The 23,804-nt window shown below is 50.3% G+C and overlaps 1 protein-coding gene and 1 long non-coding RNA gene across 4 annotated transcripts in view; one reads left to right on the top strand and one right to left on the bottom strand.

Moving 5' to 3' along the window:
- Btbd11 (BTB domain containing 11) overlaps positions 1 to 23,804 on the top strand; it is a 271,122-nt gene that overhangs the window by 38,935 nt on the left and 208,383 nt on the right. The window lies entirely within an intron of this gene.
- Positions 16,661 to 19,745, bottom strand: LOC121143333. Its single transcript, XR_005880552.1, has 2 exons — positions 19,633 to 19,745; positions 16,661 to 16,924 (listed from the first exon to the last, which is right to left on the bottom strand). It is a non-coding gene; the product is annotated as an uncharacterized LOC121143333 (long non-coding RNA).

Genomic DNA, 23,804 nt, shown 5'->3' with positions numbered 1-23,804 from the left:
GTACTCAGAACATTGTAGCTAAAAGAAACAAATTTAAATAGTTCCAAATAAGTAAGTAGCCCATAAAAATATTCATAAGGTTCTCCTGAGTGCTCACACACAGTGCTAGACACGGAGAGTAAGCTCACCCTGTTCTAGACACAGAGAGTAAGCTCACAGGGTGCTGGACACAGAGAGTAAGCTCACACGGTGCTGGACATGGAGAGTAAGCTCACACGGTGCTGGACACGGAGAGTAAGACCCCACTCTCAGAATTAACTTGATGTCAGGGGTGGGGGACGTAGAGACCATTAAACCAAAATTTAATTTGTTAATTAATTCACTCAATTATTATTTTATTCATTAAATAATTTGAGGAGGTTCTAGAGATACTGTGCCAAAAGATTCCTGCTTCTTGCTTCCACAGAGCTGATGTATCAAGATATTCTTTTTCCCGGGATGGTGGTACTGAATCCAAACCAAGGTCTGCTTTTCCATGTAAGGGTGAAAACGGTGTTGGGGAGCCCCCGCTGAACTTCCCGTGTCTCTCACACTCCTGTCTTTCATATTGTTGCTGTAATGGATCTAGAGAACAGATTTCCATGATGGCTCTTCTAGAGCCCAGGCTCTCCGGGAAACAGCAAATACACCAGGTTGGCCTGGAACACTCCCAAAGGGGCTACCTCCCTTCCTGTGGTGTGGATCTGGGCAGGCTAACCCCTCAAAGTGGGGACACAGGCCACCAGAGCCACCTCCCTAGAGTTGGCCACAGTGTTCAGCTCTGTTCTCTTCCCTACCCCTCCCCTCTGTCTACCTGCTGTCTTGTGCCTTCTTAATTTTTATGTGCCTTTTTATTTTATGTACAGGCATTTTCCTACATGCATGTTTATGCACCGTGTGTGTGCAGTGCCTGCAGAAGCTAGCAGAGGGCTTCAGATGCCCTGGAACTGGAGTTACAGATGGTCATGAGCTGCCATGTGGGTGCTGGGAATCAAACCTGGGTCCTCTAGAAAAGCAGCCTTTGTGCCCTTAGCCACCAGGCCATGTCTCCAGGTTGCCTTGTACCCCCCTCTGAAAAGCAACTTCCTGTAGGTCTCAATGCAGTAGGGACCTCTGGGAGCTGTGCTGGTTGTAATCTGGCTTTCCATTCCCAGGAGATGTGGTCACCTGGAAGCCAAGGCGTGAACACCTATTGGAGTCCATTACAACCCGGTGGTGGAGAGGAAGCTAGATGCTTGCACAAGGGTGATACACACAAAGGATTTAAATGCAGTGGGGTAGAGGCTCCCTTTAGTTTTCTTCTTTCCTTTTCTCTATGGGTTTCAGATACAACAGATAAGTGAGCTATTCACAGTCAAGCTCATGGTCACTTCACAGCCATTAGTGTGCAGTCTCAGTCATGTTAGTTTTTAGTGGTGTTCTCTTCATCGGTAAGATCCTCTCCACCTGTTCAAGGCTTTTAATACATGTCCTTGGGTATGTATATATCTTCATAAAATATATAGTATGGCTGAGTGTGTCTGTGTTGATTTTTAGAAATGATACTGCATAAAGGAATTAGTTCAACTTTACCCATGTTCTGTTTTTTCTAAGATCTATCCATGGTATTGGCTGAACAACTAGTTTATCAATTTCTTAAAAGTGTGTGGTTGAACAAGTCAAGGTCAGTGAATTACATGCAGTAACACCACCACATTCCTAACAGCTGGAAACCATGGAGATTTGCTACTTGACTATGCAGCGTGTTCACGGGTTTAATAAGATCTATGCTTGAGAGATGGGGGCTGTTGGGCCTCCGCTGTCAACATGGCTGAGAGATGGAGAAGTGAAATTGCCCAGAATCCTTCTGTCCAAAAGGGTCCCAAATAGATCTCATAGCCTTCCCAGCTTCACATGTAGGGATGGTGTTCCTATCAGGAGTCTAACAGGGAGAAACATTGGAACCCATTGGCAAACAGATCTGACAGCTGCCACTCGGAACGCTACCACCACATTTTGCATCTGTCCATCCTTGGTTCCCTCCATTTCCCTGCCACCACAGACCCCAGTGCTGACATGAAGAACCCTTCGTTTGCCCGTTGTGACTCATGCAAGTTTCGCTCTCTCTGCTCCACACCCAGTATTGAGCTTGTTGGTTTGTAAAGTTTATGTGTACTCAATATTAATAATTGCATTCTGATCTTCCCAGTCCGTTGAATAGAATATGGAATCCCACAGTTGACTTCATTTTTGTGTGTCCCATAACTGGTGGATTTGGGGAATTTGCTAACCATTTTCAATCCCCATTTTGTAAACCTCCCATTTATATTCCTGAACCATTTTATTTTATTTTTGTTCCATCTCCTACCGCTTCTGTTGGTTGGAGATCTTGTGTAGCTGGATGTAAATTCCTTGCTGGGTTGCAATCCTTTGTCACTAATATCTTTTCCCACTCTGCTGCTTCCTGCTTACCTTGTCCTACGTGTCTTCCACTGAACACCTTAACGTTGATGCATTTAAGTCATCAGCATGGTTTTTCTTTTCGGTCTGTGCTTTGGGGGCAGAATTTAGGGAGGCTTTATGAGTTCACTAAGATCTCCCCTCATGTTTTCTCCTGTTTAGAGTTTCACGAGCAGGTGTTCATTCTGTTTTGAGACTGGGTCCCATGGAGCCCAGGCTAGCCTTGAGCTTTGTCATACACTCCTGATCGTCCTCGTCTGCCTCTCAGGTGCTGGGATTACAGGCCCGCAATATCACGCTGAATTCTTTACTGCAGTGCTGGGAATTAAGCCCAGGGCTTCATGGATGCTAGTGACCGAACCACATTCCAGATACACATGTGGGTTTTCACATACATTTATGTGTGACATATGGGAAGTTTCCAGAGACACATGTGGGTTTTCACACACACTTACGTGTGACATATGGGAAGTTTCCAGAGACACATGTGGGTTTTCACACACACTTACATGTGACATATGGGAAGTTTCCAGATACACATGTGGGTTTTCACATACATTTATGTGTGACATATGGGAAGTTTCCAGAGACACATGTGGGTTTTCACACACACTTACGTGTGACATATGGGAAGTTTCCAGAGACACATGTGGGTTTTCACACACACTTACATGTGACATACGGGAAGTTTCCAGAGACACATGTGGGTTTTCACACACACTTACGTGTGACATATGGGAAGTTTCCAGATACACATGTGGGTTTTCACACACACTTATGTGTGACATATGGGAAGTTTCCAGATACACATGTGGGTTTTCACATACATTTATGTGTGACATATGGGAAGTTTCCAGATACACATGTGGGTTTTCACATACATTTATGTGTGACATATGGGAAGTTTCCAGAGACACATGTGGGTTTTCACACACACTTACGTGTGACATATGGGAAGTTTCCAGAGACACATGTGGGTTTTCACACACACTTACGTGTGACATATGGGAAGTTTCCAGAGACACATGTGGGTTTTCACACACACTTACGTGTGACATACGGGAAGTTTCCAGAGACACATGTGGGTTTTCACACACACTTACATGTGACATACGGGAAGTTTCCAGATACACATGTGGGTTTTCACACACACTTATGTGTGACATATGGGAAGTTTCCAGAGACACATGTGGGTTTTCACACACACTTACATGTGACATACGGGAAGTTTCCAGATACACATGTGGGTTTTCACACACATTTATGTGTGACATATGGGAAGTTTCCAGAGACACATGTGGGTTTTCACACACATTTATGTGTGACATACGGGAAGTTTCCAGAGACACATGTGGGTTTTCACACACACTTATGTGTGACATATGGGAAGTTTCCAGAGACACATGTGGGTTTTCACACACATTTATGTGTGACATATGGGAAGTTTCCGAGTTTGTCTAGGGAGCTAGACACTATCATGGAAACTTTCTTTCACCGAACTTCTATATAAACTTTTAATGGAAGACTTATTTTCCTTCATGTGTTTGTGTGCGGTGCCTTGGTGACCAAAGTGCTGGGCAGACTGCTGGAGCCAGAGTTACAGCTGGTGGTGAGCCGCCAGGCGCGAGTGCGGGGAACTGAACTCGGGTCCTCTGGAAGACAAACAGGCCATCCTGACCTCTGAGCCTTCTCCCCAGCCCCACTCATCCCATCTTTATCACAGATCAAGTTCTGCTGCACACTGGTTTCCCCCCGGGTTTTCATTTTTCTCTGGGAACTCTGCTAAATCCTACTTTTAGGAGATAAAAGGCAATACATTTTACTGTGCAAATTGTGTGGTGTGCTCTGAGTAGGCACACCTTGAAGTGCCTCGGTGCTAGGAGAGGGTGAGGCATGATTACCAAGCCTGAGGCTGGTGTCAGATGGCCCTGGGCTCACGTCTGCCTCTGCCACAGGATGGCCACGTGAACTTGAGCCTCCATTTCTAACAGCGGGGAGGATGCTAGAACCCCGGGAGACTGTAGTAAGGCTTGGATGGTGGGGAATCTTTAAAAGCTACTTTTTTGTTATTGTCCCTTTGATCTTCATCATCGCTTCAGTGGCTGCACAAGTGGCTTCCTCAGCCTCATCAAGGATATAAATGGAGGATGCATGGACCCCAATCCCTCAAATGTCGTTGCCTCCTATCCATACCTGATGACTCCTGACTTCCACACAGTTATACGCACACACCCTCGTGGTGTCCCACACAGACTCCCAGAAGCTTGCTGTTGGCTTGCCCACGGGAACTTCTTTCAGCTTTCCTGGGGTCTCCATGCAGCTCTTCTCTCCTGTGGGGATGTCTTGCTTGAAAAAATAAAGCCTGTCTGAAGATCAGAGGATGGAGTTTGTCACTAGCTAACCATAGATGTCAGGAGGTCTGTACAGACAGACAGGAAGTGAGATGGCTGGGGAGGGGAGGATATAAGCGGGAAGAAACAGGAACTAACTCTCTTTCCCACTGGGAAGCTAATGAGGTAACGGTGGCTTTGGCTTGCTCCTTCTTCTCTCTGATCTCACAGCATTTTCCTCCGTATCTGATTCTGGGTTTTTATTATTTAGACCAATTAAGAATTCCATTTACACTTTCCCTGCTCTCTTTCACAGGCAGCAAGTTGCCCTCAACCTCAGGGGCAAAGCACATGGTAGACGCTTATTCTGGAGTGTTGAACGCGTCAGCGTGCTCCTTGTGCCTGAGCATTTCTGCTTGCGGATTTGGGGGCCTGCGATAATGTTTTAGGCATCCTTTCCTTTCTTACCCCTTTCTCCAGACAGACAGACAGACACGCAGAGGTGAGTTCTCTGTCACAGGAATGCAGGACCACACAGCTGGCTCTGCAAAGCACAGCTTTGGCTGTCTTTCAAACGGGGATTTTTATTCTTTTCCAGTTGTGTTGTGTAAGCGCTTGGTCCCTGGCTGATGGCTCTGTTCTGTCACTTTTCCTGAGTCTTGGAGCTCCATCAGTCTAAGCAAGTAGACCCTGTAATGGCTCGCCCTTCCACACTGTCCGAGGAGGGCGGGTACCTCTTCCAGTATGGTGGCCCTCAGATTATGGTCAGCTGATTATGACCCGAAACACCTCCTCCCCTCCCTTTCCCAATGCCACAGCTTGCACCTCAAATCGTCTCACTTTCCCTGTATTCTCTGTGGTGTTAGTAAACAGTCCCATCTATTTCCGGATCCTGAGATTTACACTTTGCCCTTGGTTCAGTCACAGCTTGCCTAACAAGCAGGGGAAGGATGCTGGAGCTTGGCTGTACTAGAGTAAACCCCATCTCCAAGTGCCCTCTGTTAGTAGGGCACTTAAACTGCCCTGAAGAAGGGCTGTGATCAGGGACCCCATCAAAGGAGATGTAGAAGTCTGCCTGACCCTGGCTAGGGCTATAAACCAGCAAGAAGACTCGGGGAGGGAGGCTTGGACTGGCAAAGGCATGTCTCGAGTAAGCTTCCACTGCTCTGCCTGGGATGCTCTGGGCAACAGGAGACGGGGTGTGGAGGGATCAGGACAGGGATTTTCACCTAGAGGACCACAACTTGTTCTGAGTCCTTGCTCTGTGAACTTGAGCGGCAGCCTAGCTGCACCTTATTTGCTTGGTTAGTAGAAGAGTATTTCTTGCTTTTCAGTCTTCTCTTGAGGCAGCATCTCAGTGTAGCCCAGGCTTGCCTCAAATTGGTGATCCCTTCAGTCTTGGAAGTTCTGGGATTACAGGTGTATGTTACCATACACAGCCTTCATGTTTTCTCTCCACATTCCTAACTCTGAGGGAGTAAATAGATGTTCACTAAAGGCAGCATGTGTAACTTCAGCTCCTCCATTTCCACACCGACAATGCAGCAACACACACACACGCGCGCGCGGGCGTGCACACATACACATAAGCACACACAAACACACCACCATGTCACATCTTCAAGGAAGAACACACTTCACTCTTAAGCACGTTTCCGCTCAAGCTTAGATGGCTGAGACGCTTGATCTGCCTCCCACATGGCAGACATAAATAATTGAACACAGAACTTCTTTTCACTAAGTTCAGATAGGACTTCAGACTTCTTGACACTCCTGATCATGAGTGGCATACGGCTGGCTGTGGCTCGCTACCGTGCCTTATGTGAAGTCATCTTGTCTATCACATAGTTCTTTGTTACCTGGAGACAACTGGTACTTTCTTCCTTAAGCTACCAGATGGATGTCTTGAGTTTTTACCACTGTGTTTGATTCATCTCTGGCTCATTCTAACTCTGCCCTGTGATGATCTTCATACCCTCGTATTGGGGCAATGGGTGCTTCTGACTTCTCAATAGGGGCTAAGAGGACAGTGCTGAGATTGTCCTCACGATCAGTTTGTGTGCTGCGTCTCGCTCTTCCATGATATGTGTCATTACACACCCTCTTCTCAAATGCATGAATGCCGACCAGCAGTTAATTACAAGGTAAAAGTGCCAGCACATTGAAATTCATTTCCTGCCTCAGACCAGAACAAAGGAGGGACAGTTTGTCTCATGTAAATTTCATAATACAGGAGACTACCTCCCTGGAGCCAAAGTGCACTTCAGCTTGGCATCTTCTTCAGCTTGGCTCCAGAAAAGTGTGGCACCAAGAAGTTGGATACTGAGAATGACCTGTGTCCTTGGGGAGTCCTAAGTTGTTGACACAGCTCGCCAGGTTGTCATAGCAACCCTCTGATGTCATCTCTCAGCATGTTCCCATTATATGGTCATCCCACCACACCTGAGAATGACTTTCGCACCCCGCCCAGGGCCTCTGTCCCTCACATGGGGCACCCATATGCTCTCCCCTCACTCTCCTCCAGTCTCTCCTCCTTGGGGTCCCTTACAACCCCACTGTTCTTTCTTAGTTATTTTTGTTAAGTGCCTTCTTGTTAGTGGACCTGATGACATATATTTGTTCTATCCTGGGCCCCAGAGGGAAGGCTTGGGTGGAGGCACTGGGGAAGGTTGGAGGAAGTCTTTGATAGGTGGAGGGATAGTAACCCTCAGTGTGTTGGGTATGTGAACCATTCCAGCCACCTGACATGAGCTAAATGTGAGACATGCTGGTAGCAGATCCATTGTATTGATGAGGGCTTAAAGGCATGGGAGTGGCTGCTCCGTGTGAGCCTGTCTGACAGGAACTAGCATCTCAGTTACCCTAACTTGAAGTTAGAGCGGGCAACTGTCCCAGGCTGTCCTAACTCCACAGCTGGGTGACTGTCCCAGGCTGTCCTAACTCCACAGCTGGGTGACTGTTCCAGGCTGTCCTAACTCTACAGCTGGGTGACTGGTCCCAGGCTATCCTAACTCCACAGCTGGGTGACTGTCCCAGGCTGCCCTAACTCCACAGCTGGGCAACTGTCCCAGGCTGTCCTAACTCCACAGCTGGGTGACTGTCCCAGGCTGTCCTAACTCCACAGCTGGGTGACTGTCCCAGGCTGTCCTAACTCCACAGCTGGGTGACTGTCCCAGGCTGTCCTAACTTCACAGCTGGGTGACTGTTCCAGGCTGTCCTAACTCTACAGCTGGGTGACTGTCCCAGGCTGTCCTAACTCCACAGCTGGGTGACTGTCCCAGGCTATCCTAACTTCACAGCTGGGTGACTGTTCCAGGCTGTCCTAACTCTACAGCTGGGTGACTGGTCCCAGGCTGTCCTAACTCCACAGCTGGGTGACTGGTCCCAGGTTGTCCTAACTCCACAGCTGGGTGACTGGTCCCAGGTTGTCCTAACTCCACAGCTGGGTGACGACTGGTCCCAGGCTGTCCTAACTCTACAGCTGGGTGACTGTCCCAGGCTGTCCTAACTCCACAGCTGGGTGACTGTCCCAGGCTGTCCTAACTCCATAGCTGGGCGACAGGTCCCAGGCTGTCCTAACTCCACAGCAGCACTTGAAGCTCCCTCCTGGGCTAATGCTGCATACTCCCGTGTTCAGCTTCCTTTGAAAGTAACCCTTTTAAAGAGAGGTCTTGAGCCAGAAACACCCCTCCCTAGGCAGTCCACACCCAGGATCCAATGATGTCAGCAATGAGAGACCAACTGCGGTCACCAACTCTGGACAACTCTGGAGCAGTCTCTATAGCACACTACAGGCCTGGCTGAGGCCAGCACTGAGAATTATTCACAACCCAGCTTCTCCCCCCATACAGTGCTGCTGCCGCAGGGGTAGAACCCACGAGTGCATTGTTGCGTGTCTGTGCGTGTGTGTAACCCATTGGAGTGCCTCCCATGCTAATCTCCAGTTTCTTTCTAACCCTTGGGCAACCCAGAATACTCCATGGCCCCTCCCTTAGATCCCCATGGAGACAGATGTCTTGGTCTTGCAGGACCAGCGGTGGAAGGATCGGGAAGAGCCACTGGTAATGGTGGAGGTGGCCTTCAGGCACAGGCTCTGTCTTCATTCTCACTGTTTTTCAGCTGTGGTGTCCGTGGTAAGACAGCTCTTTCCTACGCTGCTAGGCTGCACTCACGCCTTCCCTGTCAAATGCCTAAAAGAGCTGCATGGTTGGGGGAGAGCAAGACAAAACGGGACGGACCTCTTAAGATTTCACTCACAGCCCACAAGGGCAAGGGAAAGACCTGGTTTGGCGTAGGCGGTGAGAGGTGGCCAAGTGTAATAAATACTTCATGTTTCAATTATTTACTGTGTAAGTTTGGCTGCTTCCATTACAGCTCTGTCCTAGACTTACTCTAATACCTTTCAGTCTTCCAAAAGGACCGTGGTACACAACACAGTTCCAGAACCATTGGAAGAAGAGAGACGACTTGTCAGCGGGGAAATAAAAGTGAATGAAGAAGGGAGGGAGTATCAAACCTTACAGACTTCAGGGGACCCCGCATGTGTAGAGTTCTCCTTCATTAGTGGGGTGCCCGGGCTGGAGGGCCGGTGACCCAGCCAGAGTCCGCGTCCAGAAAATGCTTGTGACTCAGTGGGAGCCTGTCCCCGGTCCCCGCCTTATCCATATGCAGATGATAGTCAACCCCATGCCCCCACCTGAGGGGCAACATTACTGCTCCCTCCTTAGATCCTACCTGTTACCCCTGTCCCGCTGCTTGGCCTCTCTCAGCCTGACCACACCACACTGCCGCCACCGCCCATCACTCACTGAGGGCTCCTGGGTGCTGGTCCCGTGCTGAGAGCAACCTGTGCTGGTGTTTTCATGTTTGCGACCACTCTCCGGGTTGGGGTTGTTAAGCTTGTTTTATGGGTGGGGAGCTGTGGGGTTCGGGGAGGGTTGTCATTCCCCTAAAGGAGCCTGTCTCTCCCTCTCTGGCTCCCACCTTGATGTCCCTGGCCCATTGACAGGTTTCATCCCCTTCAAACTTACTGGTCCCGGCTAATCTCTCTGGTTCCCCTGTAGCCTCCCATGCTGACTGAACATGGCTGAGCTGCTGGCTGCTTCTGTCTTTGGGAATGAGCACGGTCTTCTGTCACCTGTGAAAATACTCCCTCACAGGAGCTGGCTACACGCCCTGCCCTGGAAGCAAGCATCAGGCTTCCTGGGAGGCTGTAAAGCAGGAGTATCTGGAATATTGCTTCCACGCCACATGAGAGCTAATCCTCCTCACAGTACACGTAAGAGAAGGTACTAGAAGGAATTCAAGTGGTCCCAACGGCAGGCATTGTGGTATGGTGCATAAGCACAAGCGGTGCCAACTGCACCCTTGTGTGCCAGCCGCCTGTTGAGTGACCCAGGCTGCATCACTAAGATTCCTGAGTCTGTGTTTTCCCTGCCATGCGATGAGGATGACAGGGTGTGTGTCACTCCATATGGTTCCAGGAACAGTGGATGGGATGTGACACGGAGAACAATGGTGTCCCACCTGGTGCAGCTTCAGCACCCAAGGGCTCAGGTGGGGCAAAGGGAGACACCCCAACCCCTGACAGTCACCCAACCCCTCACAGTCACCCCAACCCCTGATAGTCACCCAACCCCTGACAGTCACCCAACCCCTCACAGTCACCCCAACCCCTGACAGTCACCCCAACCCCTGACAGTCACCCCAACCCCTCACAGTCACCCCAACCCCTCACAGTCACCCCAACCCCTGACAGTCACCCCAACCCCTCACAGTCACCCCAACCCCTCACAGTCACCCCAACCCCTGATAGTCACCCCAACCCCTGACAGTCACCCAACCCCTGACAGTCACCCAACTCCTCACAGTCACCCAACCCCTCACAGTCACCCAACCCCTGACAGTCATCCCAACCCCTGATAGTCACCCAACCCCTCACAGTCACCCCAACCCCTCACAGTCACCCAACCCCTCACAGTCACCCCAACCACTCACAGTCACCCAACCCCTCACAGTCACCCAACCCCTCACAGTCACCCAACCACTCACAGTCACCCAACCCCTCACAGTCACCCCAACCCCTGACAGTCACCCAACCCCTCACAGTCACCCAACCCCTGACAGTCACCCCAACCACTCACAGTCAACCCAACCCTGACAGTCACCCCAACCCTGACAGTCACCCAACCCCTCACAGTCACCCAACCCCTGACAGTCACCCAACCACTCACAGTCACCCAACCCCTCACAGTCACCCAACCCCTGACAGTCACCCAACCCCTCACAGTCACCCAACCCCTCACAGTCACCCAACCCCTCACAGTCACCCCAACCCCTGATAGTCACCCCAACCCCTGACAGTCACCCAACCCCTCACAGTCAACCCAACCCTGACAGTCACCCCAACCCCTCACAATCACCCAACCCCTCACAGTCACCCAACCCCTCACAGTCACCCAACCCCTCACAGTCACCCCAACCCCTGACAGTCACCCCAACCCCTGACAATCACCCCAACCCCTGACAGTCACCCAACCCCTCACAGTCACCCCAACCCCTGATACTCACCCCAACCCCTGACAGTCACCCCAACCCCTCACAGTCAACCAACCCCTGACAGTCACCCCAACCACTCACAGTCACCCCAACCCCTCACAGTCACCCCAACCCCTCACAGTCACCCAACCCCTCACAGTCACCCCAACCCCTCACAGTCACCCCAACCCCTCACAGTCACCCCAACCCCTGACAATCACCCAACCCCTGACAGTCACCCAACTCCTCACAGTCACCCAACCCCTGACAGTCACCCAACCCCTCACAGTCACCCCAACCACTCACAGTCACCCAACCCCTGACAGTCATCCCAACCCCTCACAGTCACCCAACCCCTCACAGTCACCCCAACCCCTCACAGTCACCCAACCCCTCACAGTCACCCCAACCCCTGACAGCCACCCAGCCCCTGACAGTCACCCCAACCCCTCACAGTCACCCAACCCCTGACAGTCACCCAACCCCTCACAGTCACCCCAACCCCGGACAGTCACCCCGACAATCACCCCAACCCCTGACAGTCACCCAACCCCTGGCAATCACCCAGCCCCTCACAGTCACCCCAACCCCTGACAGTCACCCCAACCACTCACAGTCAACCCAACCCTGACAGTCACCCCAACCCCTCACAATCACCCAACCCCTCACAGTCACCCCAACCCCTCACAGTCACCCCGACAGTCACCCCAACCCCTGACAGTCACCCAACCCCTGACAGTCACCCAACCCCTCACAGTCACCCCAACCCCTGACAGTCACCCCAAGCCCTCACAGTCACCCCAACCCCTGACAGTCACCCCAACCCCTCACAGTCACCCCAACCCCTGACAGTCACCCAACCCCTGACAGCCACCCAGCCCCTGACAGTCACCCCAACCACTCACAGTCACCCAACCCCTGATAGTCACCCAACCCCTCACAGTCACCCAACCCCTGACAGTCACCCAGCCCCTGACAGTCACCCCAACCCCTCACAGTCACCCCAACCCCTGACAGTCACCCCAACCCCTGATAGTCACCCAACCCCTGATAGTCACCCAACCCCTGACAGTCACCCCAACCCCTGACAGTCACCCAACCCCTCACAGTCACCCCAACCCCTGACAGTCACCCCAAGCCCTCACAGTCACCCCAACCCCTGACAGTCACCCCAACCCCTCACAGTCACCCCAACCCCTGACAGTCACCCAACCCCTGACAGTCACCCCAACCCCTGACAGTCACACAACACCTCACAGTCACCCCAGCCCCTGATAGTCACCCAACCCCTCACAGTCACCCAACCCCTGACAGTCACCCAACCCCTGATAGTCACCTCAACCCCTGACAGTCACCCAACCCCTCACAGTCACTCCTCACAGTCACCTCAACCCCTGACAGTCACCCAACCCCTGACAGTCACCCCAACCCCTCACAGTCACCCCAACACCTCACAGTCACCCAACCCCTCAAGTCACCCCTCACAGTCACTCCAACACCTCACAGTCACCCAACCCCTCACAGTCACCCCTCACAGTCACCCCAACACCTCACAGTCACCCAACCCCTCACAATCACCCCACACCTCACAGTCTCCCGGCTTCACAGGATGGAATCCATAGGAGGCAGGACTCCGACCCTTCAAACATACAACGGAATTCTCGGGTCCCTGCAGCCCTGGCGTCCTGTAGTGTGAAGTTGAGATTTACCTGTGGCACTTAAAGAACTGCCTTTTCCCCCTGCCCTCCTCCCAGGGGTGGAGTGACGGCGAGTTCTCTGTGTGGGCTGGGCTAGCAGCCCTGGTGTTTATGAATGGTGTCAGTGCTCAGCTGTCGTTTTTTATCACCAAAAATTATGGAAAGTTCAGGGCTCTTATTTCAGGCTGTGTTTTATGGATTTCATTATACTTCCAAATCTCTGCATAATTCGCTGAAATTAGTAGTGCCTTTGTTTTCTCTGTGATTTTTTCCTTTCCATAAACACAAACACACACAGAAAGATAGACAGAGAGAGAGAGAGGGAGGGAGGGAGAGAGAGTGTGTGTGTCAACTGGTTAATAAAAGGCCAGCAAATGCAAGGGTTGACCCCTGAGGACTTTGTGACCCATCTCTCTGTGAGTCAGCCCTTCCTCTGACATGAGCTAGTGGTGGAGTTCAGGTAGATGAACCTGAACTAGTGTTCAGTGCCGTGTGGGATCTGGGCTCAAGGAAGTCCCTGGGGGCTTAGACAACACCCCATGTTTACGGATGGAGAAACTGAGGCCCACAATTAGGAAATGACCCCTTCACCCAGACTTGCCCAGTGTGGGTCATCGGACGAATGACTGTTGGATGCCTGCGTCAATTATCTGCTGTTGGGATGTTTTCTTTCTGTGTTTGCACTTTTCCTTTTACACCAAGCTAAGCTGGTACTCTGGTTTCCAAAACGAGACTTGAGGATGGTGTGCTAGAACTAAGGAATGTTCCAGACATGTCTTCATTCTTTTCTTATGCTGACTATTCATTTCTTATGCTGAGCACTTTGTATTTTCATATATTTCATTTCCAACTCTGTGCATATGTACATATGTATATTGTATTAAGACACGTATTTACTAATGTGTGTGTAACAGTTTGTCACACATTTAGCTGTAGATTGACTGATGTGTTCGTTGCTTTTTTGTTGCTGGGACAAAGTACCTGACGAAGGGAAGAGGGTTTGCTTTGTCCCGCAGTTTGAGGGGACTCCCTAAACCGGAACCTAAAAACGTGAGAAAGGGTGAAGTAAATGCCTGGTAAGGCAGATGGCCAGGAGGAGACAAGGGCTTCTAGAAGGCTCTCCAAGCCTGCTTCCTACTGTGTGCATCAAGGAATGCTAGGCAAAACTGAAGTGTTAGACCATAGCTGGCTCTTTTCTTACCTTAAGGAGTTCAGGCCGAGTCCAAAGGCAGGGAGTGTCTTGGCGTGCGGACTAGGTGGTTGACATCCACGACCTTGCTGTCCTGACCGCATGTGACTTAGACACATTGCATCAGTTCTAGCTCTGCTCGCTCACCTGAGAGATGGGAGCAATCCCTGGGAGTGCTGGGGGCTGAAAGGACGTGTAAATTGTTTCCTGTGATAAGCACTCTGCGAGGTTAGTTATTACTCCGGGACCCAGCTGCTCTCCAGGGAGGGCAGGGCATCATTACCAAAATATGGGTAAAGCTCTAAGCCTCGGAGCTTATGTCTTAATAAAAAAATAAACAAAGGAAGTAATTAACAAGTACAAATCAGCCAGGGTAAGACCAAGAAGATAATTAATGTCAAAATGCCTGGAATGGCTTCCTCTGGCTGGCGCACAGAAGTGTCAGGCAGAGTGTGACGCAAGGCCAAAAGATCGGTGTGTCTGGGACAGGAGAGGCTTCGGAAAGTGGGCCAAAACGGGGCCATAGGTGCTTGTGTGTCGAGAAAGACACGGGTGCTTTTAACCAGGGGCGTGACGGGAAGTGATTTCTTTTCAGATCTTAGAGCTGGGTATGGTGGTACGTACTTTCTTAGTCTGAGGCAGAAAGACTAAAAGATTTGAGAGAGAGAGAGAGAGAGAGAGAGAGAGAGAGAGAGAGAGAGAGAGAGAGAGAGAGAGAGAGAGAGAGAGAGACAGAGAGAGAGAGAGACAGAGAGAGAGAGAGACAGAGAGAGAGAGAGGCTGGTTCTGTGGAAGGGGAGTAAGGACAGAGGCTGACCTGATGTGGAGCGGAAGCTGCTACCTGGGCTCGTTCACTGCAAGGGGCAGGTCTTTGAGATGGAGGAGACGGAGGGCTTGTCTGTCCCTCTACTTGGACTGCACCTCCATTGTAATTGCTACCAAGGCCCTTCTCTCTCATCTTCTCCAGCCCAGGTCAAGGGGACACTGGCGTTTATCCAGACTAATTCCAAATGACTCCAGTAGCTTTGAATCACCAGCCTGCAGGCAAATGCCACTCTGACATCAGAACTTCTCATCTTCCGCTGCTAGCTCTTGCACCTGTGGTCAGCCTCTGACCTGCACCCTCTGACCTGCACCCTCTGACCTGCACCCTCACTTCTGGCTTCAGTGTTGGCCTCTGGCATTCTGCTGACTTCTGAGATCCACATCTGGGCAGGTGTCATGGTCTAGGCGTTCAGAGTTAGTCAGTCTGGCTTGGATCCGATTCTACTCATCGCTATATGATCCAGGATCGTCTGTCTGTCTGTCTGTCTATCTATCGATCAATCATCTATCTATCAATCATCTATCTATCAATCATCTATCTATCATCTATCAATCAATCTATCTATCAATCATCTATCATCTATCAATCATCTATCATCTATCATCTATCCATCTATCTATCAATCGTCTATCACTCATCTATCATCTACCATTTATTGACATGTAAGTTACAGAAGGACTACAGGAAAGAGCTGAGGCAAAGGGCAGGACCAGGTCCGGGTGGATGGGTGGACGCGTGTCAGATAGATCAACAACGGAGCTGGAGTCCAGTGAAGCCTGGGGGACATTAGGAGTTCTCAGCTTGTCCTTCCTAGGCACGCAGCAGGAAGACAGGGGCCATGTCTGTACTGGGTGTCCACTTCTCACAGTGTGCACATGAGGGTGTTACACGCTTTCCACAGACTTGTGTGTGTGAGATGGGTTCTCCATGCTGGCTTCCTGCTGTGATGTGGTAAACCCATCTGCTTCTATAGCCCTAGTCCACCCCGTCAGCCCTGTGGTGGGGTGGTGCTGGGCAGGTGGAACTGTTTGCTCCTCCATGCAGCTGCAGAGCCACCCTCAAAATGGAGTCAAAAGCTGCTTGTAAAATGGAGTCTGTCTCTCAAGGCCCACTCTGAACAGACATTGTTTCGCACAACTTGGAGTAGCTTGATGTAGTGAGTAGCACTCACTTCCTGGCAACCTACCCTCACGGTCCCTCATCCAGTCCTGTGAGAACTAGAATTTATATAAGAAAGGCCCTAATCCATTCATGGGGTTCATCCCCAAGACTGTCAACCCCATCTCCTATCATAGCTGTGCTGGCAATCAAGTCTCAACATGTTCCCAGATGGATGGGTTACAAGCGAGTTCTATTTGCAAAGCCCTTGAGCAGAGAAGCCCAGCACAAAATCAGGGGTTGGTCCTCCCCATGTTATTTCCCTGCCTATTCAAGGAGAGAGGCTCCAGCCTGGGCCTGCCTCTCAGGGATAGCTGTAGGATTAATGAGTTAATGATGGTCCATTGTTCGGCACTTCGCAGAACAAAGACGCTGCAGAAGCACACACACTCATTATTGTCATCTTTCTGCTGTGCCTGGGCAGGTCTATTGTGGCTGGCTGATTTATGATGGAAATGGCATGTTCCTGGATGATCTGAGTTAGTGATAAGAAAATTTCAGACACTTTGGCTAATAACAGCATCTTTTATTTTGAAAGCTTCCTGTGAGGAGTGAGGCAGCAGGAGGGCAACCCTTTAGACACGGTTCCCACCGTTCATCCCCTGTCAGAGTGTAAAAAGCAGAGTGTCACAGGCTGGACTCCAGACTCAGGAACTGAGAAGACACTCAGACACCTTGCAAAATGGCTATCGCTGAGAAAGGCCATGCCTGACGCAGGTAGAACCTCCTCCGTAAGAGAATGTGCTCAACAGCTGTTGAAGCCGGGGGCCTACCTTACAAAGGAGGAGACAGAAAAGATTTGCTTAGAATCGTGGAACTGGGAAGTGTGAACCAACAGCACCCTCACCCAGCAGGTGACAAGCTCCGGTGAGGAACAAGGCTCCCCTTTCCCCGGTCCCTCTCAGAGGAGAGAAAACCAGGGTGAAGGGAGCTGATGCCACCAGCCCTGCTGAAACTCTAGTTGGGCTCTCATCATTTCCAGAATGCCTTGTGGGTGTCATTTGAATCTGTATTTTCTGGAAGAGGCTTACTAAGGGACCTGTGAAGGTGCTGTTGGGGTGTGGTTCTGGTATCTGTCTGCTCAGGGATATAACCCTGGACAGAGGGGAGAAGTTGAGTTTGGATATAATTGTCATGTAAGCCATAGCCAACTCCATAGCTGACCCAATAAAACTCAGAGGCTGGACTGCCTCTCAGATCGTCTCTGGTTTGAAAGGGGCAGCTACATCAACTAGTCCTGGCACGCCACTGCCCCAGGAGGGCATGACCTCATGCAGGTCTCCCTTAGGCTGAGCACTTCCTGGGAAGACATTCAATGATTGTGTCTCCAGGTTCTTGAGTATGGAGGGTGCTTATCAGACAGTCCCCAGTCTCTGCCACAGGGACACTGCAGGCTGTAGCAGGTCTTAAATATGGATCACTTTGGAGTTTCTGTGGAACCAAGCTTCGTAGCTATAAACCAGAGCTATGGTATGAACTCTCTCTTCCTCAGCCTCTACCCACCACGTTGGTGACCTTCTTTTCTGCATGTCTGTTGGTTACCTCTGCTCCTCCCCATTCCCATGCAAGGACTTCCTGCGGCGCCTGGCCCCACCCTCATCTAAATGCGATGAGACTTCTTGGTCATTGGAGCAAGCTGGTCTTATCATCTTCCTTCCTGGAAGGTAGCCATTCATTCACTGTATTTATTGTTCACTTAGCACATGACCAGTGTGGTTAGATAAGTTCCAAGTGCTGAAGACCCAACAGTAAAGAGGGGCTGCCCTCACGGAATTCGCCTTCTTGAGGCCTAGAAACTTAACAGCCAAGTCAGCCCACGTAGTAAATCCCAGCAGTTCTGGGTGCTGGATGGTGCAAAGAACTCGAGCAGAGCCTGGGCCAGAGGACATCCCAGTGACAGGAATAAGCAATGGTCACTTGCATGTCCTCCATAGAGCATGCCCGGGGTCCTGGGTGCTGTCATCCCAGCTCAGCTGCTCTGATTGACACCTCCAGGGCCTCGGGTGACAACAAAGTAGAGTGTTTCCAAGGAATCTCAGCATGCCAAGCAGAACATGCTGAATCTGTAGGCATCATGCCTTAATGAGGCTTCTGGGAACCCCACCCCAGCAGGCAAGAGGAAAGACAGGCTCCCTGACCCTGATGACAGTCAACCACCTGGTTCTCAATTACACTCATGGCACCACCATCTGTGAACTGGAAGATATACCCTGCATCTGTTATACATGGCTTCCTGATTAGGCAATGCCACTGGGAGAGGCCTTGACCTCCTGAATAGGAAGTTTAGGCATGGGTGTGCGTGCAGGTGTTCGGACATTACCCCTTATAAGGAAGAGGGGCCTTGCTCCCTCTTGGGTTGTAGTCTGAGCATCCTGCACCCCAGGGGCAGAAGACCATGGTGGCTTATTACCTTCATTGCATGAGTACTCCCCAAATAAATATCCGTTATCCTTCTATTCAGGTGTTGGTTGACTTCCTTAATCTGCCCTTATTTGGCAAGAAACCAAACTCCATGAACCCTCGGAGCTAGTGTGGCCTCCTTAATCCGCCCTTAAGCAGCTAGCTGCCTTCCAAATCCACTGCAAGCATTCACACTCCCGTTCCCTTCTGCCTCTCCTCATGTCACAGTCTGTCCTGGTCCACATGGGCATTTCTTAAGTAGCTACTTATTCCAGGTGCTGAGCTAGCACCAAAGACGCCATGGGGACAATACAGGCAAGCTCTTGCCAGCATACAGGCGATCATTCAATGACCGAGCATACGTTACACAAATCACCAGTTGTCACAAATGTTCCAGGCTCTGCAGAGAAGGCTAAGGTAGCAGCGGTGTGTCTTAGGGTACGTGTTCCGTCGGGGGAAGGGCACCCCTTCTCGTAGCCCTCGCAAACTACCACAGATGTCTTCCCTCCAGATCACATACTCTCCCCTCCCCTCCTCTCTTGGACGGACCCGGGAGCTCTTGCTTTTGCTATTTATCTCAGGGTAGGATCTATACAAACACTTGGGCTTCAGGACTATCTTTAAGGATTTGGTGCCTTCGCACAAATATCTCCAGAATTTCTCCTGGTTGCTTTTGTTTCTCTTCCCTGCTTCCCTTCCCTCTCCTCCCCTCTTCCTCCTCTTCCCTTCCTTCTCACCATCTAGCCTCTCTGCCTCTTCCCCTTCTCTGCCCTAGTCTCTCTCCTCTCTGTTTCCCCTCGTCTCCCTTGGCTTTCCCTCTCCCCTCCTCCTCCTTCCCCTCTTCCCTCCTTCTCCTCTCTCCTCCTCCTCCCTCCTCCTCCTCCTCCCTCCCCCTCCTCCTCCTCTCCCCTCCTCCTCCTCCCTCCTCCTCCTCCCACTGTTCTTGGAGTCCCAGGTGGAGACAGGTGAGTCCCATCTGCAGCACTGTCATGGAGTCTCTCTGCTGGGTGTTCTTGATCTCCATGATCTCCTGAATGGAGCTGGGGCTCTGCTGGCAGAGGTGCAGTGACTCCGTACCTGGCTCTTGTGAAGGCTGCTGGCCGGGCGTTGGGGGGAGCACACCTTTAATACCAGCACGTGGGAGGCAGAGGCAGGCGGATCTCTGTGAGTTCAAAGCCAGCCTGGTCTACAGAGCGAATGCCAGGATAGGCTCCAAAGCTGCGGAGAAACCTGTCTCAAAAAACAAAAAAGAATGAGGGCTGCTGCTGCTCCTGCAAGACAGGGTCACACTGGCTTTTGGGGATAACCAATGTCTCCTGGGTGTCAGGCCTCCAGAGCAAAGCTGAGAATTACATGCAGTGTTTCTCTTGGGAAAGTTTGCATCCCTAAGGCTTAGCACTTCCTCCTGACACCCAAGACTACCAATGGATGCCATCACCCTGGTAGTGGTGGGCACATCACTCAGGCCTGGAGGCACAGATGGGGAAAGCTAAAAAGCTCTTATAAGAACTGGGGTGCTGGCCAAGCACGGCCACTTGTGGAGCCCGACTGTTAGAAATATAGGCTTTAGAAGTCAAATCCCAGTTCTCATGGTGCCCAGGCATGTGCGCCAGCCTCTTTGTGCCTCTTTGAGGAAGTAAGCCTTTCCTTACAGGGTACTATAGGATCCAGTAACTTACCGCACAGCAGAATTGGAGTGACAGCACAATAGTTGGGTATTGGGGCTGAAAGTCATTGTGGTCTTTATGGTGTCATAAAGACAGCAGCCTCCCAGAGAGGCAAGCCAGGGGTGGCCTGGGACACAGCGATCCATCGAGGTCTTGTCCCCACTGTTCCCTCCTTTAGCTTTTGCTGTATTCTGACTCTCTGTGCCCCCTGAGCACCACTGCCCACGAGTATGCCGGGTCCAGTCCTGTCTCTAACCCTTGTACTTGTTATGCCCTCCATATCAATGGGTGACATCTGGAATTATACTTGATTGGAACCCAGGAATAACATGTGTGCATGTGTCTCGCTGAATTTCTTCTCTGCTCTTGGGATTATGCTTCTTATGACAGGTCTTCTGCCCCTGCCTCGTAGCTTGGCATTTAGAATCCCTGCTAACTACGTAGGTGTCCACGCTGTTTGCCTGTGGCCTTGAGACGTGGCCACCCCCTCACGCACTGCTAACCTGGACACTCAGCTTGCGTGGCGTGCACACGTAGCCTGGAGCCCCAAACTGGCTTTGCTCTTCTTTACTGAACATCTAGTTTGTGTGGTACTGTTTGAAGCTCACTGCGCATTTGACCGACCTCCAGAAGCCACCTGGTGACCATTCTATGAAGGTTCGCAGCCTCCTACATCAGCCACACTGTCCAGTCACTATAGGAATGTCATCTACCCTCACGAGGGTAGTCCTTCCCCTCAGTCTGGGCCTGTCTATTCCCAGCTGCCTCCCTTCCCCTGCATCTGTTCATTTGCACAGGAGCGAGCCAGGCACAGAAAGGCTAAGTGTTAATGATTTCTCATATTTGCATGAGTTCTCCTCAAATAATAGAAGTCAAACATTTTCACTAAAGCCAAAACTCCTCCCGTTGCTGTCCCTGTGGTTTTTCCTTCCTCCCCTGAGGCAGCCTTAATCTTGAATTTGGGGCGTGGTCCTCCAATCTGTCTTTGTGTAGTGATCCCTCTGTGTGCGCTCATAAATCATACATGTGTTACATTTGCATAGTTAACAGCAACTCTCAAACTCAAACTTTCCTCCCCGCATTGTTTTCCGAGCACATCTGTGTGGAAGCATGGCGCTCCTTGCTCATTCTGATGGCCGTGTGCTCTGCTGTCCATCCCCCTTTGCTGTCCGTCCTGGGTGTCCCCCACAGGAACTCTAGGGGAAGACATTCCGAGGGGTAGCTGCAGACTCCCAGAGCAATCAAGCTGGCCTGACCTGTGCCAGCCTGTCCTCCAGAGCGTGCACGGGTCACAAGGGCTCTGGGTTCCGCGTTCTCATCCCTCCTCACCATTACCAGACTTCAGTTTTCGCCAAGAGAGCTGTGTGTGGTGGGGTCTCACACTTATTTTCTTCCTCGCCTCAGATCCCCAGCACGGGATGCACTCCTCTACATCCCTGGATATCCAGTTTGTCTTGCGAATGGATTTTTAAAGACTATTATACTACAAACCCCCTTCCCAGTATCTTCTTTATTACTGAGTTTTCTTTGAGGGGCATTTTGCCCTAGGGAAATTTTAAATTTTGTTTTGGGCAAATTGATCTTTTTTCTTTTTCAATTATGACTTTCTTTTTTTTAATTGCGTTGGTGTTTTGCCTATATGTTTGCCTGTCTGAGGCTGTCAGATCCCTGGAACTGTAGTTACAGGCAGCTGTGAGCCGCCATGTGGGTGCTGGGAATGGAACCTGGGTCCTCTGGGAGAGCAGTCAGTGTTCCTAACTGCTGAGCCCATCTCTTCAGCTCCCCAGTTGTGGCTTTCTTAAGGGCTAAGTCTCTAAGGACATTTCCTGCTGATGATGCTGAAGTTTGTGTTGTCCTTTCTCGTGTGTGTTGTTAACCCTTTGTGTGACTAAACAGGACTTCCTTGTTGTCCTAAGGAAGGCCATTGTACCACTCCTCGCTTTCAGCAGCCCACCTCCCCACACTGGGTTTTGGTGCTACCCCTCTTCTACACTAGGATTTCTTAAACTTTTCACACTCACGATCCCTTTTGTCCCCCAAATGTTTACGAAACCCAGGGAATATAGGTCTGTAAAACACATACAAACAGTTACTGACAATAAATCATAACGAGATTTGCTTGAAATCAATTCTTTATTACACATTGTAATTGTAACACATATTAAAGACAAAATTCATATGAATGAGATGCATGTGGCCTATTTATTTTTAACATAAAGAATTAAATCTCCACTGAATATGTAACACCACAGGACAGAAGGCATCATCGGTGATTTTCGTAGTTGATTGACATTTGACTTCTATAATCATCAGTGCTGGGCACATAGTTACATAAACACAATGCACAAAGCATCAGGGACACGTTCGGGGCCACCACAGAAATGCTGGGACTCTCCTAATGCCGAGCTAAAACCCATTTACCAAAATAGTTTGTTTTTTAAATAGAACTCAGGTCAGTAACTCTAAGACAGATTTTTTAAATCAAACCTCCTAAGATCATGCAATTCAAAGTATACTGATTTGATACGTGCTAAGGGGTTGTAGAAGGAAAGTAGTGAAAGTCTTAGTTTGCCTTAAGGAAGCCATTCTGTTTCTGCTGGAGCAGGAAGCTTAGTATGTATGGTCAAGCTGAATTGCAGCTCAGAACTTAGGACCACCCTGACTGAGCTGAGGTGTTTGGGGCAGCATTCCTTGGGATTTCATGGCTCAGTGGCATGCTAAGTGTGCTGGCTGGTGTGTGTGTGTGTGTGTGTGTGTGTGTGTGTGTGTGTGTGTTTTGTCAGCTTGACACAGGCCAGCATCATTCTGGAAGAAGGAACCTCAATTGAGAAAACGTCCAATCAGATGGTGCATCTCCTTGAGTGATGATCAGTGTGGGTGGGCCCATCCTAGTGTGAGCAGTGCTGCCTCTGGGTGAATGATCCCGGATGCTGCCATCTGGCCGAGCGAGCTGTGAGAAGCAAGCCCATAAGCAGCACTTCTATACGGCCTCTGTGTCATTCCCCGTCTCCGGGACCCTGCCTCATGCTCTTCTTCTGACTTTCCCGGATGGTAGACTCTAAGTTGTAAACTGAAATGTGCTCTTTCATCACAGCGGTAAAAAGTAGCTAGGACACTAAGCATGCATGTTGTATGTTCAGATCCAGAGCTATAGTGAAGTCATGGGCCTACAACCTGAGCAGGGCTGTCATAAACAGTTGCAGTTTATAATGGGCTTGAATTTTGAATTGGTATCTTTTTGTCGCACGTTCAGAGACATTTCACTGCTCACTAGGTTGTAGGCTTTTGCAATAAGTTATGTGAACAGTCCTTATGGGGTCACAAATCACAGTTTAAGAGACTGTGTCTATACTACATTGACGTACATGCGCATGTCTTTTCATAGGCACACTAGTTTTCCCTGTCTAGTAGGGACAATTACTCATAATTGTAGGAAGTGCCATACAAGACAAGTCCAGGCTGCAGAGAGAGTCCACAGCAAGCCGGTTTAACCAGGCCCTCCCTCCTTGCATCTTCCTTAGCTTTGATAGGAGCTGTAGACCTTTTTGTTTGTAGCCTGGCTACCTTGCAGGCACCACTCGC

This window comes from Mesocricetus auratus, unplaced genomic scaffold (genome assembly GCF_017639785.1).
Source record: "Mesocricetus auratus isolate SY011 unplaced genomic scaffold, BCM_Maur_2.0 Super-Scaffold_100011, whole genome shotgun sequence".
Lineage (NCBI taxonomy): Eukaryota > Metazoa > Chordata > Mammalia > Rodentia > Cricetidae > Mesocricetus > Mesocricetus auratus.
This window is presented reverse-complemented; position numbering and strand designations above follow the sequence as displayed.